We start from the raw sequence: 13,575 nt of genomic DNA on the forward strand, positions 1-13,575 counted from the left end.
CTTCCGGCCACAACTGTGTCTGATCTAGCAACAATCCTGTTTCATGACCAAAACAAGACATATTTATTTACTAAGTGTTTATTCAGATATCAGATCAATATTTAAGACAAAACAATACAAGAACAAAGCATTTTAAACTGGTATTAAGCATTTCATAAAGGCTGGATCTTCCTGGATTCGAACCCACTATCCCTGCAAGGTAGTCTGAAACTCTCACCGCTCCACTAATTCACATGGATAGCTTAGCATGCATGGGATGCACACTCCAGAATCTCGCCGGAAGGAATAAGCCATCCAGGTACTTCTAGTACACTGATTTTCGAATTCTATGAATTCGGACATACTACTTGGCTCGCATACTGATTTTAGTGTACTATATAGTATGGAAGTATGCAGTTTTGGACGCAGCCCTTGAATCAATCCTAGAGCAGCTTCAGCTGCTAGAGTGTAATCAGTCAGGATCTGGAGTGTGTGTGTGAGCTGAATGCATGTATGGAGTTGTAGTCCATGAAGTGGTGGATTTGTAGTACGTAAACACTTGTTTTAGATTGCTGGTGATCGTGACAGTATATATGCAAAAAAAAAATCTAACAAATATTTATATTGCAAATGATACAACTTTGTTTGCTTGAATGCTTTAAAACTGGCTTGAAATGAATCAACAGTCACAGGTCTTAAAAATCACGCTTTTCACGTGCTGAAAAGATGTGTTGTGCATCCTTAACTGAAACACTCAAAAAATATACACTACCTGACAAAAGTCTTGTCGCCTATCTAAGTTTTAGAAACAAAGAATAATACCTTAACTTCTAGTTGACCATTTTGGTATCAGATGTGGCTCATATGAAAGGCACAGGCCACTAGATTACGCTCATTTTACCATGATAAAATATGATATGCCTTATTTCTAATTAGGACAGTAAGGTCTTACTTTGCCTAGACAAAAGTCTTGTCACTTAACAGAAATAATGTACAGTATAGAAAATAAAGTCATGGAGCAGTGTAAAATTGAATATTGTGTGTGACTCCTATGAGCTTGGAGGACTGCATCCATTCCTCCAATGCCTCCTCCTTCATCTTATCCCAGACATGCTCAATAATGTTCATGTCTGGTGACCGGGCTGGCCAATCCTTAAGCACCTTGACCTTCATTGAGTTCAGGAAATTTGATGTGGAGATGGGTATGAGGAGCAGCGCTATCCTGCTGAAGAGTTTGCACAATACTGTTGTTTGTAACGTAATGGGCGGCACAAATGTCTTGATACCTCAGGCTGTTGATGTCTCCACTCTACAGATCACTTGTACATCCCTATACTGAATGTAACCCCAAAATGATTTTCCTTCACCAAACAAAACTGTGGTGCTGTAATTCTGTCACAGGACAATTTACATACCCTGCAGTCATCATTCCCTGATGCAAACCTCTCAAAATATTTACCTACACACTGTGGTGACGTGGAGTGCAAGATGCATGATTGGTCGGCTTGGAAGGGGTTCTAAGTGTGGGCGGGGCTAGGAGTTGTGGGAGCAGAGTAAATGTTTAACAAGTGTCAAATCCCATGGAGGAACTCTAGATGAAGACTTTTGTATTAAACCCCACGTTCTAGAGTTGGGGTTTCAAGTGATTTAGTGAAGCGGTGAGTGTTCCTGACTAGCATGCTGAGATAATGAGTTTAAATGCAGGGTGATGCAGCTATTAATGTTTTTAAATGCTCTTTTCTTGTAACGTATTTTGTTTTAACATTGGTCTGACATCAAAATAATTTTTTTTCTTTGTGAATAAATGTCTTTTTTTGATCATAAAAAACAAACAAAAGCAGATTTGCCAGGTCTCAAAAAGCTTCTGAATGCTTTGAATCGATTTAGTCACATGACCTGGATGTTTCGGATCATGCTTTGGTGCAGTGTTTCGAAACTCTTGCGCTTCAGGATCTCAACCCTTTGTCGAAATGTCAGTTTCACATCAGCTAAGCTTGAGCTAGTTCTACATTAGCATTGCACACATTTCAGGCTTACAAACCCAACACAGTGGAGCATAGAAACCCCATTTCAAAAGTGTTATTGCCAGTGCAGACAGAACATAGAAGTATAAATGCCCACAATGGCATGGGGTTATGTGCAAGGTATGTGCTGTGGCGTTTGCTGATCGCTTGAGACAGAAATAAATTTCAGGTTTAAACTTTTGCTGTTGTTGTGTAATTGCTAGCAGTCAAAAATCTGTTTTGATGCCAGCCCTTCTGACACTTTTGGAGAAAGGAGAGAAAATGGAATTAGCTTTTGATTCCATCCAGGATGTGCTATGAACTTGGTATTGTAGTCTTATCTGAGTTTAGCCCAGACTCAATCTGCAACCATTTAAACATATCCAAGAAGTGTCAGTGCTGACGAATGGGATACCGTGATCTTTAATGGACAGACAGCTTCGCTTTGCTGAGTGCGGTTGCCATGGAGAACAGCTAATGTAATGTTTTCCAGCCTCTACTGGTCTTGTTTCCATTTTGGTCTGGCCTTAGTGACCCGCTGTAATTCGACAATGGTTGCTGCGCAGATGGAGAGCTTGTGCTCTGTTTTGTCTTACTTCACCCCTTTACCTTTTCTTTCTGAATCCGATCTGTATACAACATGTGTTTAAGGATCCTAATTGTTTATTTAAATGCATGTCCATTGTTTCTGAGGGCAAAGTGAGCTTAAATGCATGTCCATTGTTTCTGGAGGCAAAGTGAGCATTTTCTTAGGGATTGCACTAAAAAAGCAAGTGATCATGATATCATGTCTCTCTGCCCTATCAGATCAGATGGTGACACTGGAGGCAGAGTTTGTGCATGAAGGCACTTCGTAAAATAGAAAGAAGGTTTTTTCTTGTTTGAGTAACGCAGTTGAGAACCGGGTGGAAGGGGATGCTTATGTTTGTGGTGTTAGTGACTGTACTATGGACCAGGTTTTGGGCGGCCATGGTAAATAGATACTATACCAAAGTTGGTGACCCAGACTACCAAAAAGCTGAGGAACAGGGGGTGGTGGAATTACGAGAGTTTCTCGAGAGAAATAACAAAACAGGATTGTAATGGGAGATGGGTCTGAAATACAAGAGAATCCCGGGAAAAACAGGAGTGTTGGTAGGTATGGTGATAACAAAGGGCGTACTCACACTATGTACAGTTGCCTTGAACCTGGCCAAAGCACGCTTGTCTCCCCTCCCGTCTCGCGGGCCTGGGCACACTTACATCATCGATTCTGCGCTGTTCAGCAAGCGAGATTTTTTTAGTTATATCGGTTTAGTGGTTTGAGATGCAGTGACACGCAGTCAAATATTTTGCCGAACAGATCAGCCACTTTTGACGCTCATAAACAATTACAAAGTCTTCGTGCTGCGGAAATTAGGAGGTTTGCTGAAGGTGCAGCTGACATGCAGAGAGGGGTTTGTGTTTTTAATAAACTACGTCAGTTTGCGTTCATTGAACAGTAAGAATGCTTAATAAATCCATATGAAACAGTTCGGTAAAAGTCACGTCTCGCTTGCAGCTTCGGGCTTAGGCATGTTTTGCACTCACACACAAGCGTATTGCGCCAAAGCCCAAGAAAACCGCACTCTGGCACTCCTCTTCCAACCGGACTAGGGCCGGCCAAGTAAACTCTGCCTGAGCCCGATTCAGAGCACTCACACTTCTGAAACGGGCCTGTGCACGGTTCAGATAGCATAGTGCGAGGGTGCCCTAAGGGGATATTTGTTCACTACAATAGTACCTTCCTACTAGAAATGACACCAAAAGTGTAAAATGTTGGTCAAAAATGTACATTTACACACAAATTGATACCTGAGCGTCACTTTAAGACTTCATGTTTATTTTTTTTTAGCTCAACTGTCAGAAATGGTTTGCATAAGATTGTGGGATATTGAAGTCAGCGAAAGACATATCTATGCTGCCAGCGAAATTTGATCCAAAAAGGTACCACTTTAGACACCAAGTGAAGCATAATTTAGATTCTGACATACCTTGCCTTTTTGTCTTTGGAGGGAGCTTTTAGAGCTTTTAACACTTTGATGCACACGCTATAAAATAGATATAGAATAATATAGATTGGAATAATATACAGTAGAATAGTAGAATAATAATAAATAATAAATATAGTACAATAATAATATTGAATAGATATAGAAAAAAAATAAACCTAGATGGGTCACTTTAGATCCATGTAGTGCATCAAAAGGTTAAACACAGCCATTGTTACCTATGTGTAGCCTGGGTTACTTTTTTTCCTTTTTTTTTTCTTTTTTTTTTTTGATTGACGTGACACCTTTCATGTGAAAATTGTAAATCTGACTACTGAGGTAAGAATTTCTTATGATCAAGCTGGAAGATTTGTTCAAATCATAGACCGTAAAAGATATGGATGTAGCATCCGTGACATCATCCATAGGTTTCTGAAGTGCGCAGATGAAGCTACAAGTAGGTGTGGCCAACCGTTGTCATTTTGTTCGCGCATCATCGCGATGAGGCAGAGCATGAGAGATGTACTAGATTCTAGTATTTTGTTTAGACCGACTTTTCTTTAGGAGAAACGCTTAATACTTCATTACCAGCGACTTGTTTGGGTTCTGACCACATGTGCTTGGTTGTACACTTTATTAATAAAGTCTTTTAAAAACACTGTAGTAATACTTTGAGCCACTAAACATTGTTCGCATGACGTTTTTCTACTGGAGGAAAACGCAAATTACATTCAAATACTTCAAATGTTAGTAAATGCAAGGTTATTAATGAAATCCAGGCATAGCACTGTATGACGTTTCAGATGACTGTTCTACAACCTGCAGCTAATCAATCTGTCGGATTCTGGAGTGCAATACAGTTCTAAAGGAAATTATATATGATAAATTATCCTAAATTAAACAAAACCATTTATAGATAGTGTATAAGTATGTAACTTCACTCACCTGGAAAATTGACTAGACTAGATTTGTGAACACAAATAAGTGCACACAGCATGCCATATCTGATAATTGTAAGAAATAATTCCAAAAGGCAATTGACTGTAAAGCACCATAAAACAAAACAAAAATGCGATGTATATGCCGAGTTCAGCAGCTAATCAGCTGGAATACGCTGAGGTGACAAGACAGCAAGACCTAGTCATTCGAGTGGCCACGCCCTTAATTATGCAGACTTAATATAACTCGATATAAACAAAACGGATGAGTTATAAAAAAAATTCACCCCCTCACAGTTCTCATGAAGTGTAATATTACCAATATACACTGAAATAGTTTTTTGTACCAGGATGTAAACACCTTTTTTTCTGCTGTAAATCTGGCCATTTTAACAGAAGGGTCAATAGAACAACATGTTCTCACTCCCAACTTGTCATACATTGACGCTTAATATATGGTATATATATTTTAATATACAGGGTACCACTTCAGCGTCATATTTAGACGTGCAGGGATTCCCTATAGACTCTATACAGGAGCCTAAGGCATTGAAATTTGACGTGTTAGGTATATTAAGCACGGGTTATAACTACGATAAATAGAATAGGCTACAATAAATAACTTATGGCAGGGCTAGTCAGTTGGCGGCCATCAGATTATATTTATCTAGCTCTTCTACTGATTTATTTTATTTTAAAAAGCACTCGCTGTACCTCTTCAGCGTCATATTTAAACGTGCAGGGATTCCTAATAGAACCTGAGGCATTGAAATTTGACGTGTTCGATATATTAAGGACGGGTCATAACTACGATTTACACTATTATGAAGCCAGGACTAACGTAATTTCGATGAATTGCAGTTTTAGTTACTTTCATATTAGCCTTATGAGGGGGAGCGGGATGATGCCGCTTGGTTCAAATACACCTAGAAATCATCATTTTGCAGTTACATTTGGAGCTCCTAGAGGCATAAAATTGTCCTTAACATCAAACTGAATGACAGCGCGGTGACTCAATGGTTAGCACTGTCGCCTCACAGCAAGAAGGTTGCTGGTTCGAGTCCCGAATGGGCCAGTTGGCATTTCTGTGTGGAGTTTGCATGATCTCCGCATGGGTTTCCTCTGGGTGCTCCGGTTTCCCCACTGTCCAAAGACATGCAGTTTAGGTCAATTGGATGAACTAAATTGACCGTAGTGTATGAATGAGTGTGTATGGATGTTTTCCAGTACTGGGTTGCAGCTAGAAGGACATTCGCTGTGTAAAACGCATGCTGGAATAGTTGGTGGTTCATTCCACTCTGGCGATCCCTGATAAATAAGGGATAAGCCGAAGGAAAACGAATGAATCAAACTGAACTCACAGAGATAAAGCATTTCAATTATTTTGACTTAAATACGTAATTCTGCAGTAAAAATACTTAAAACTATTAAAAATTATTTCAAATCTTGGTCTGTCTAATGGTGAATCGTGTGTGCACATATGCATCTGAGTGCATGCCGCACGTCTTAGTCTTTAGGTCGCCGTGTCTAATGGAGAATGAATAGCGCTAAATTGAAATCAGAAGGCGCTCGGGGTGCGTTTGGGTGGCTCTGTCCGTCTTCAGCACTTAGGCTCACTGTAAAGTGAACAGATATTTAACCAACCAAAATCACCGAAGCCTGAACAGCCTGATTCGCACAACCACAAATGCATTCTCTCACTTTGCATCGTTAAACAAATGTCAAACCCCATCCTGGCCGACATGCGCAGGACGGAAGCGTTTGAAACAGTCGCCGTCAAATTGGCACACTTTTCTGTGGCTCTTGTTTGAAATAGGCTAGAAATCTGGAAAGTGACGCAGGATCAGTGAGCAGTGGACATCTGGGAGGTGCTGAGAGGTTGACTGAAAGGTTACTCGGTGTGTGGCGTGCTGGGATGAGCCACAGGAGAGCGGGAAGGTGACAGGATTGTTTAAAGAGTTCAGCGAGGGCAGCGCTGATGGAAGGTGCTGTGTAATAGACAAAAGGAAGCTTGAGTGACGAGCTTGCTGGATCAAGTGTGCATGTTGATACTGTGGCTGAGTGACATGGTGTGTTGGGGGAGGGGAACTGGTGGCTCGGAATCAGTCAATTGTGGGTCGTGTGAGAAAGCGAGGAGAAAACAGGATCGCGATGCCCCCATCTGTTTGCCACATGCAAACCCCTGCAGCAGCCTATAAATCTCAGATGCGCTCAACAATGCAAGGTCACATTCCGCCGGTCTGAACGTGTGAGGATTCCTCACCGCAAATGGGTTTTATACGTTTGTACTCCCAGCGCTGCGTAATTGCAGATTAAATCTCTCGACTAAAGTTGTCCGGTTTGATTTGTTTTAGAAGAGATATCAATGTCTTCAGCTGTGCTTATCTGTGCTAATGCAGCAAAGTATGCAATACGATTGGATTCTCATTGTATTCCCCCAAAATTGTGCTTAATTTATTTTCCGATTTAATTTTTTTCTCTTTTTTTTCATTTTTTTAGATTCTGTTATTTCTGTTTAAAAAATGTTTTATTGGTCCTTGGATGTGGATTGAGTGAAGGTACATGTGTATTTATGTATGTATATGGTTTGTTATTATAATTTTTTTTCTCTGTATTTGTATTTATATATATATATATATATATATATATATATATATATATATATATATATATATATATATATATATATATATATATTTATATATTATTATTATTATATTGTTTGTTTTATTTATTTATTTACTTATTCATTTGCAGATGTTGATTGTTTTGTGGGTTGTTATAAAATGTTAAATGCTATTTGCAAGAATAAAAATTCCATGACAAAAATATTTTAATGTTTAATTTAAGTTCTAGTAGTAAAAATCCATTCATTATCCATTTTAAATCATAAAAATTGTAGCGTTTAACAGTAATTTAGTGTAAGTAAATATAATATTAAAAGTATAAATGCATTGGTATCATTTTTTAACTGCTTTAAAACTAATAGAAAACTGTTTTAGTAGTGCTACTTGTAGCGTCTCCTAGTTTCACATGTGTTTTTGACTTCAGGTGCTCATCGCAGATGGCCCTTCACTTGCAGATTAAGTGTTGACAGAACTTGTAGAACAATTCCTGCACCAATTTAAAGAAATGTTAGTCTATTACTCTGCTCTTAATTTAGCATTTAGAGACTTTACCGTCTTAGATGGTCTCTTTTACTGTCAGTCAGACTGGTTGTTTGTTTAACTGTTATAATCTCTACCGATTCGGTCCAGTCAGCATGCAAACAGTTTCATTTTACACTGTAGTGCTGATAACGGAACTCTTTGGAATGTAATGCAAATGTGTCGCCTTGTTGCTGCCTTGCAAGCGTAATGTAAACAGCAATATTGACGATGATGATATTAATATATTTGTGTCTGGGACTCCTTTTTTATATTTACTTAGTTGATTGGCAGAAAATGCATTTAAAAAAATAGCTTGCTCCTATCTCGCCAGCTATGAAGAAACGTCATACACAAGGTGAATCCCAAATCGCATACTTATGTACCATTCTATGTCATTTTGTAGTATAGTGTAAGTAGTGCATTGACTTGTATTTTAAAAAGAATAAGTGCACTTTATATACCCAAATGATGCACTTATTCAACCGTTAAAGTGTGAAATGTTGGACACTTCACCCACGCAACCACCACAGTTTTGCTCATGTAGCAGAAGGGCTGGAGCTTTTGGGCACTGATGTTGGATTACCCTAATTATTTTGAATTGTGAAAGCAAAACTCTCATTTATTTCAATTCTCAATTATTTCACTAACTTGGCTACTAATTTGCCAATTATTTCTCTAATTTTGGCTTTTATACTCGACCAGTTCAGGTTGTCTAACCTTACCTACAGTTACAGACTGAAAACAGCTTGTAATTGTGATTTTCCAGGCTCACATGGAAACACACTGGAACCTGACTGTTTTTAGAACAATTTTGGTGAGCCTGTGCAAATTGTAGCCTCAGTATCCTGTTCGTAGCTGACAGAAGTGGCACCCAGTGTGGTCTTCTGCTGTTGTAGCCCATCCGCATCAAGGTTGGATGTGTTGTGTGTTCAGAGATGCTCTACTGTACACCCCGTTTGTAACTACTTATTTGAGTTTTGCCCACAGATCTGCCACTCACAGAATATTTTCTCTTTTTGGACTATTCTCTGTAAACCCTAGAGATGGTTGTGCGTGAAAAATTCCAGTAGATCAGCAGTTTCTGAAATTCTCAGCCTAGGCCGTCTGGCACCAACAACCATGCCATGTTCAAAGTCACCTTTCTTCTCCATTCTGATGATCGTCTTGACCATGTCTACATGACTAAATGCATTGAATTGCTGCCATGGGATGGGCGGATTAGAAATTTGCGCTAACAAGCAGTTGGTGGTGTACCTAATAAAGTGACCGATGAGTTATCTATCTATCTATCTATCTATCTATCTATCTATCTATCTATCTATCTATCTATCTATCTATCTATCTATCTATCTGTCTATCTGTCTGTCTGTCTGTCTGTCTGTCTGTCTGTCTGTCTGTCTGTCTCTGTCTGTCTATCTATGCATCTATCTATGCATCTGTCTGTCTCTCTGTATATCTATCTATCTATCATTGTGTCTGTCCGTCCGTCCATCGCTTCTTCATTTTTTACAATATAGGACTATTCAGCTGATTCATTTGAACCATTATTAATTTTATGTTAGGTTTCTTCTTCTTAGGTAGTCTTCTTCTTCTTATGTGGCTTCTTGAAAGCTCCAGTATCTGTTTTCATTGAACAATGAAATACTATTTGTATAAGTTTAAAATGCAAAAGAATCTAAACCCATTGGGGTTCAAATGAGATGTCTTTTTTATTCTATAATTGATCTGTTTTGGAGGTGTGTGTGATCCCAGCACCCCTGCCCGTCTGTCACACTGTACACAGCTGAAGCGGCCCTGGGGTCAAAGAGGTCGTCACCTCTTCCTCCAGCGAGAGTGTGCGGATGATTTGGGTTTTCCTGTAGCGTCAGTCCTCCCGCCAGCACTTCTGTTTTGACAATGCAGTAATAATGCCAGCTGTTTTGTTTCTCTCTCGATCTCGCTCTCGGTGATCGGGAGCCTCTGTTGACAGCTCAGATGTTCTCCGCGCTGCCACATGTTTACACACATATCCAGCCATAATGACAGCGTGCCAGCAGATTCCTGCGAGCATGTGTGCGCACATGTGGATCCGCATCCAACGTCTGCTGCCGTTCAGGCCACAAATCACGCCTGAGCTTTGTTCTACAGTGCCTTTCCATTACTGGTGTGTTGTAGATTGGTATCAGTGAAAACCCATCCATGAATACTTTCAGCTGATACCTGTATCTCTAGACAGATCTGTGTGCTTGACTATAGTCGGTTATGTGAAATAGACACTCTGGCCATGTTCCACATCCTGCTACTAAACTATCACCTTTTTCTTTCTGAGGTAGCAATGATTTACCCTAGAGAAATACCAACGCTTGCAAGATAGTAAAATTATTATTATTTATTTAGCTAGTTTCTGGATTATAAATTAGAAGTACATAGTTTATGATGCAGAGAAAATAATTAGTACATTTACAGTGTATATATGTGAGCGCAAAACCAGGCTTAAGATATAGCTGTGGGAGTAGTCACAAGTATGCTGTATGAGTTAAGACGATACATTTTTTATATTTTTATTGCCTATGCAGATATTTTGACAATTTGCCTATGTAATTATATCACATTGTCATTTTTGAGTAGTAATATACATAGTACACCCATAATGATATATGTAGTAATAAAGTAATATTCAACAACTTAATTTGGTCAACTTTAAAGGCAGTTTTCACAATATTTAGAGTTTTTTTGAACCCATGAATTTCAGATTTTCATATAGTTGATTCTCAGCTTTGTTTTAAGGTACATTTCTTGCAATTGAACTATTAACTGTGACTGCTGCATTAATAAACTCCAAATTTGCTGCTTATCAATAGTTATTAAAGGGTCACGAAACACCAAAACACGTTTTTTGAGCTGTTGACAGTCATATATGTGTCCCACACTGCTATAAAAACAATTAGGACACATATATTTCACAGAAAAAGTGTAAATTGGTTGTTTTTGAGTTACTTGAAGCAAATTCGTTCTTCCAGTTTGAAAAGAAATTTTGAAGCTGCTTCACGGCGATTAGATCCTTGTGTATATTTCAATATGTCGACTGGCTGTCTATACCGGCGGGTACTACGTGATGTTTTCATCTTTGAGTTTTCATTATTAATTCAAGAGCTATACTTGGTTTGATCCAATCAGTGAGCTCTATTGTAAACTTCATTATTATGCATGAAAGCTTCGAAGACTGTTTATGTTTGTGTGTGTGTGTGTGTGTGTGTGTGTGTGTGTGTGTGTGTGTGTGTGTGTGTGTGTGTGTGTGTGTGTGTGTGTGTGTGTGTGTGTGTGTGTGTGTGTGTGTGTGTGTGTGTGTGTGTGTGTGTGCGCGTGTGTGTGTGTGTGTGTGTACACACACACACACACACACACACACACACACACACACACACACACACACACACATAAATATATAAACACACACACACACACACACACACATATATATATATATATATATATATATATATATATATATATATATATATATATATATATATATATATATATATACTATTCTCTTATAATAAAACTACACTCTGACAGCATTTCCTCACATCCTATATCTTGTTTGTCACAGGGGGCATGCATAAAATGTTCTTGAATGAAAGTGAAAATGGCAAACTGCAGTTAAAGTTGAAAAATTTATAATTTGGCAAATAATACAAATACTGATGTCCACTTAAACATTGCCAGTGTCTTTGTCCTCTGCTTCTGTGTTGATCTGAAACTCCCCTTTACATGCAAACTCTTCCTTCTTTCTCCACTCAACACTCTCACCTAAACAAAGCTGGACTCACCCACTTTCCTGACTTTTTTTTTCAAACTAGAGCTGTGAGAACACCCAGTTGAGATGGGGGTAGTAGTTGGATTTAACATTAGGATGTTTAGCAAAACTGTTATAGAAATACTTCTCTTTTTTTGCATCTGGCACACATACAAGTCATGGGATCATTCTTTAAACAAATAGCTATGCATTTATTTGTAGAAACCGGCTCTTAAGCATGATACTGCAGGTGCAGCAAGATGTACGAGTACATTAACTATAAAACAAAAAAATAGAAAAAGTACGATCTGTTCATCCGGAAATTCTGAATCCACAGTTCTTCTGTGAAATTGCATACTATAACCTCAAATAAACACCTCATATGTGGCCACTACCAAGTATACAGTCAGAAGGCTTTCCTTGCCATTAAAGCTGGGAAGACACACCTAATTGTACGCCTCCTTTGATTAAATATATGGCTGAGATACACTGAAACCTACCAACATCTGCTGCGGGGATTTTATGGAAGGAAAAAAAGTACCTTTTTTAACAATCAGACTTTTGACACAAAGAACGCTTGGCATCATCATTCCAAAGTGTTGCACTTTTATTTTTATTGACTTTGATTTACAGTAATAGTTTTGACTTTGATTCCTGCTGAGATTAAGCAACGATTATGCAGTTTAAACCAGGATTATATGAAGCACAATGTGAGTGTTCATACCTGCCAAACAGATCTGATTCAGTCCATGTCTAATGGATATGAAGAGGGAAAAAAGCTGCACTGTAGCTTTTGTTGTTTGCAAAATTGTACTTCATAATAATTAGTCGTTTGTACACAATTCTATGAGTTTTAATTACAAGTTGAGTAATAACATTATCTCAGTAGTTAAAGAATGAAAACTTGTAATTACAAAAGGTACATTTCTCTGTAATTTATTTTCAAGTTACAATTTTTAGTTTATTACCAAGTTAAAATGTTTTAAACTAATTACCAAGTTAAAAAGATCTGTTTATTCTTGGTGATTATTCAGAAATATCTGTTTGCATGAGATTAATTATTCTACACTCTTAGAAATAAAGTTGCGAGAGCTGGTCTTTCTAAAAGATGCTTTGTATTTTTGGGTACTAATATATACACTATAGGTATTTGTACTTTTAATGCCTCATTTCCACTGGTATGGTTCAGTGCACTACAATACAACATTAGACAATACAGTAGTGGTCACCTTCATCAATCTTCCAATAGTACCCAATAGTGGGTACAAACCCCTCAGAATCCCCACACAATTAGACTGCTGTAACTTCTTAAACAACAATAGAGGACATACATCAGGTTCTGTTTGTCACAAGAAGACTACCATGAGCTTGGGTTGACCTTGGGTTGAACATTTTATTATTAGTTTTTATATTTTGGCTGTGTATTTAAAAATGATTATTATTTTGTTGTTCCCTTGTCTTGTTGCTTGTCCAAGTTGCTTGTCTCTGTAAACCAAAGGCATTCAGCAGTGAGTCTAGCTCTCCACCCATTTGGTACCATACTGTTCTGCTTGGTAAAAGGGTACCAAAAAGTATAGTTCACTATACTAGAAACGAATGTTAATGTTTATTTCTATAGCACTTTTCCAATGTAGATGTGTCAAAGCAGCATAAGATAGAAGTTCTAGTCAACTGAAACTTTTTAAATTTTCCCTGCTAAGAGTCCAGACCCTGAATCGA

General features: G+C 38.2%; 1 protein-coding gene across 7 annotated transcripts in view; it reads left to right on the top strand.

The window, feature by feature from the left end:
* znf469 (zinc finger protein 469) overlaps positions 1–13,575 on the top strand; it is a 480,146-nt gene that overhangs the window by 374,599 nt on the left and 91,972 nt on the right. The window lies entirely within an intron of this gene.

Source organism: Danio rerio, chromosome 25 (assembly GCF_049306965.1).
Source record: "Danio rerio strain Tuebingen ecotype United States chromosome 25, GRCz12tu, whole genome shotgun sequence".
Taxonomy (NCBI): Eukaryota; Metazoa; Chordata; class Actinopteri; order Cypriniformes; family Danionidae; genus Danio; species Danio rerio.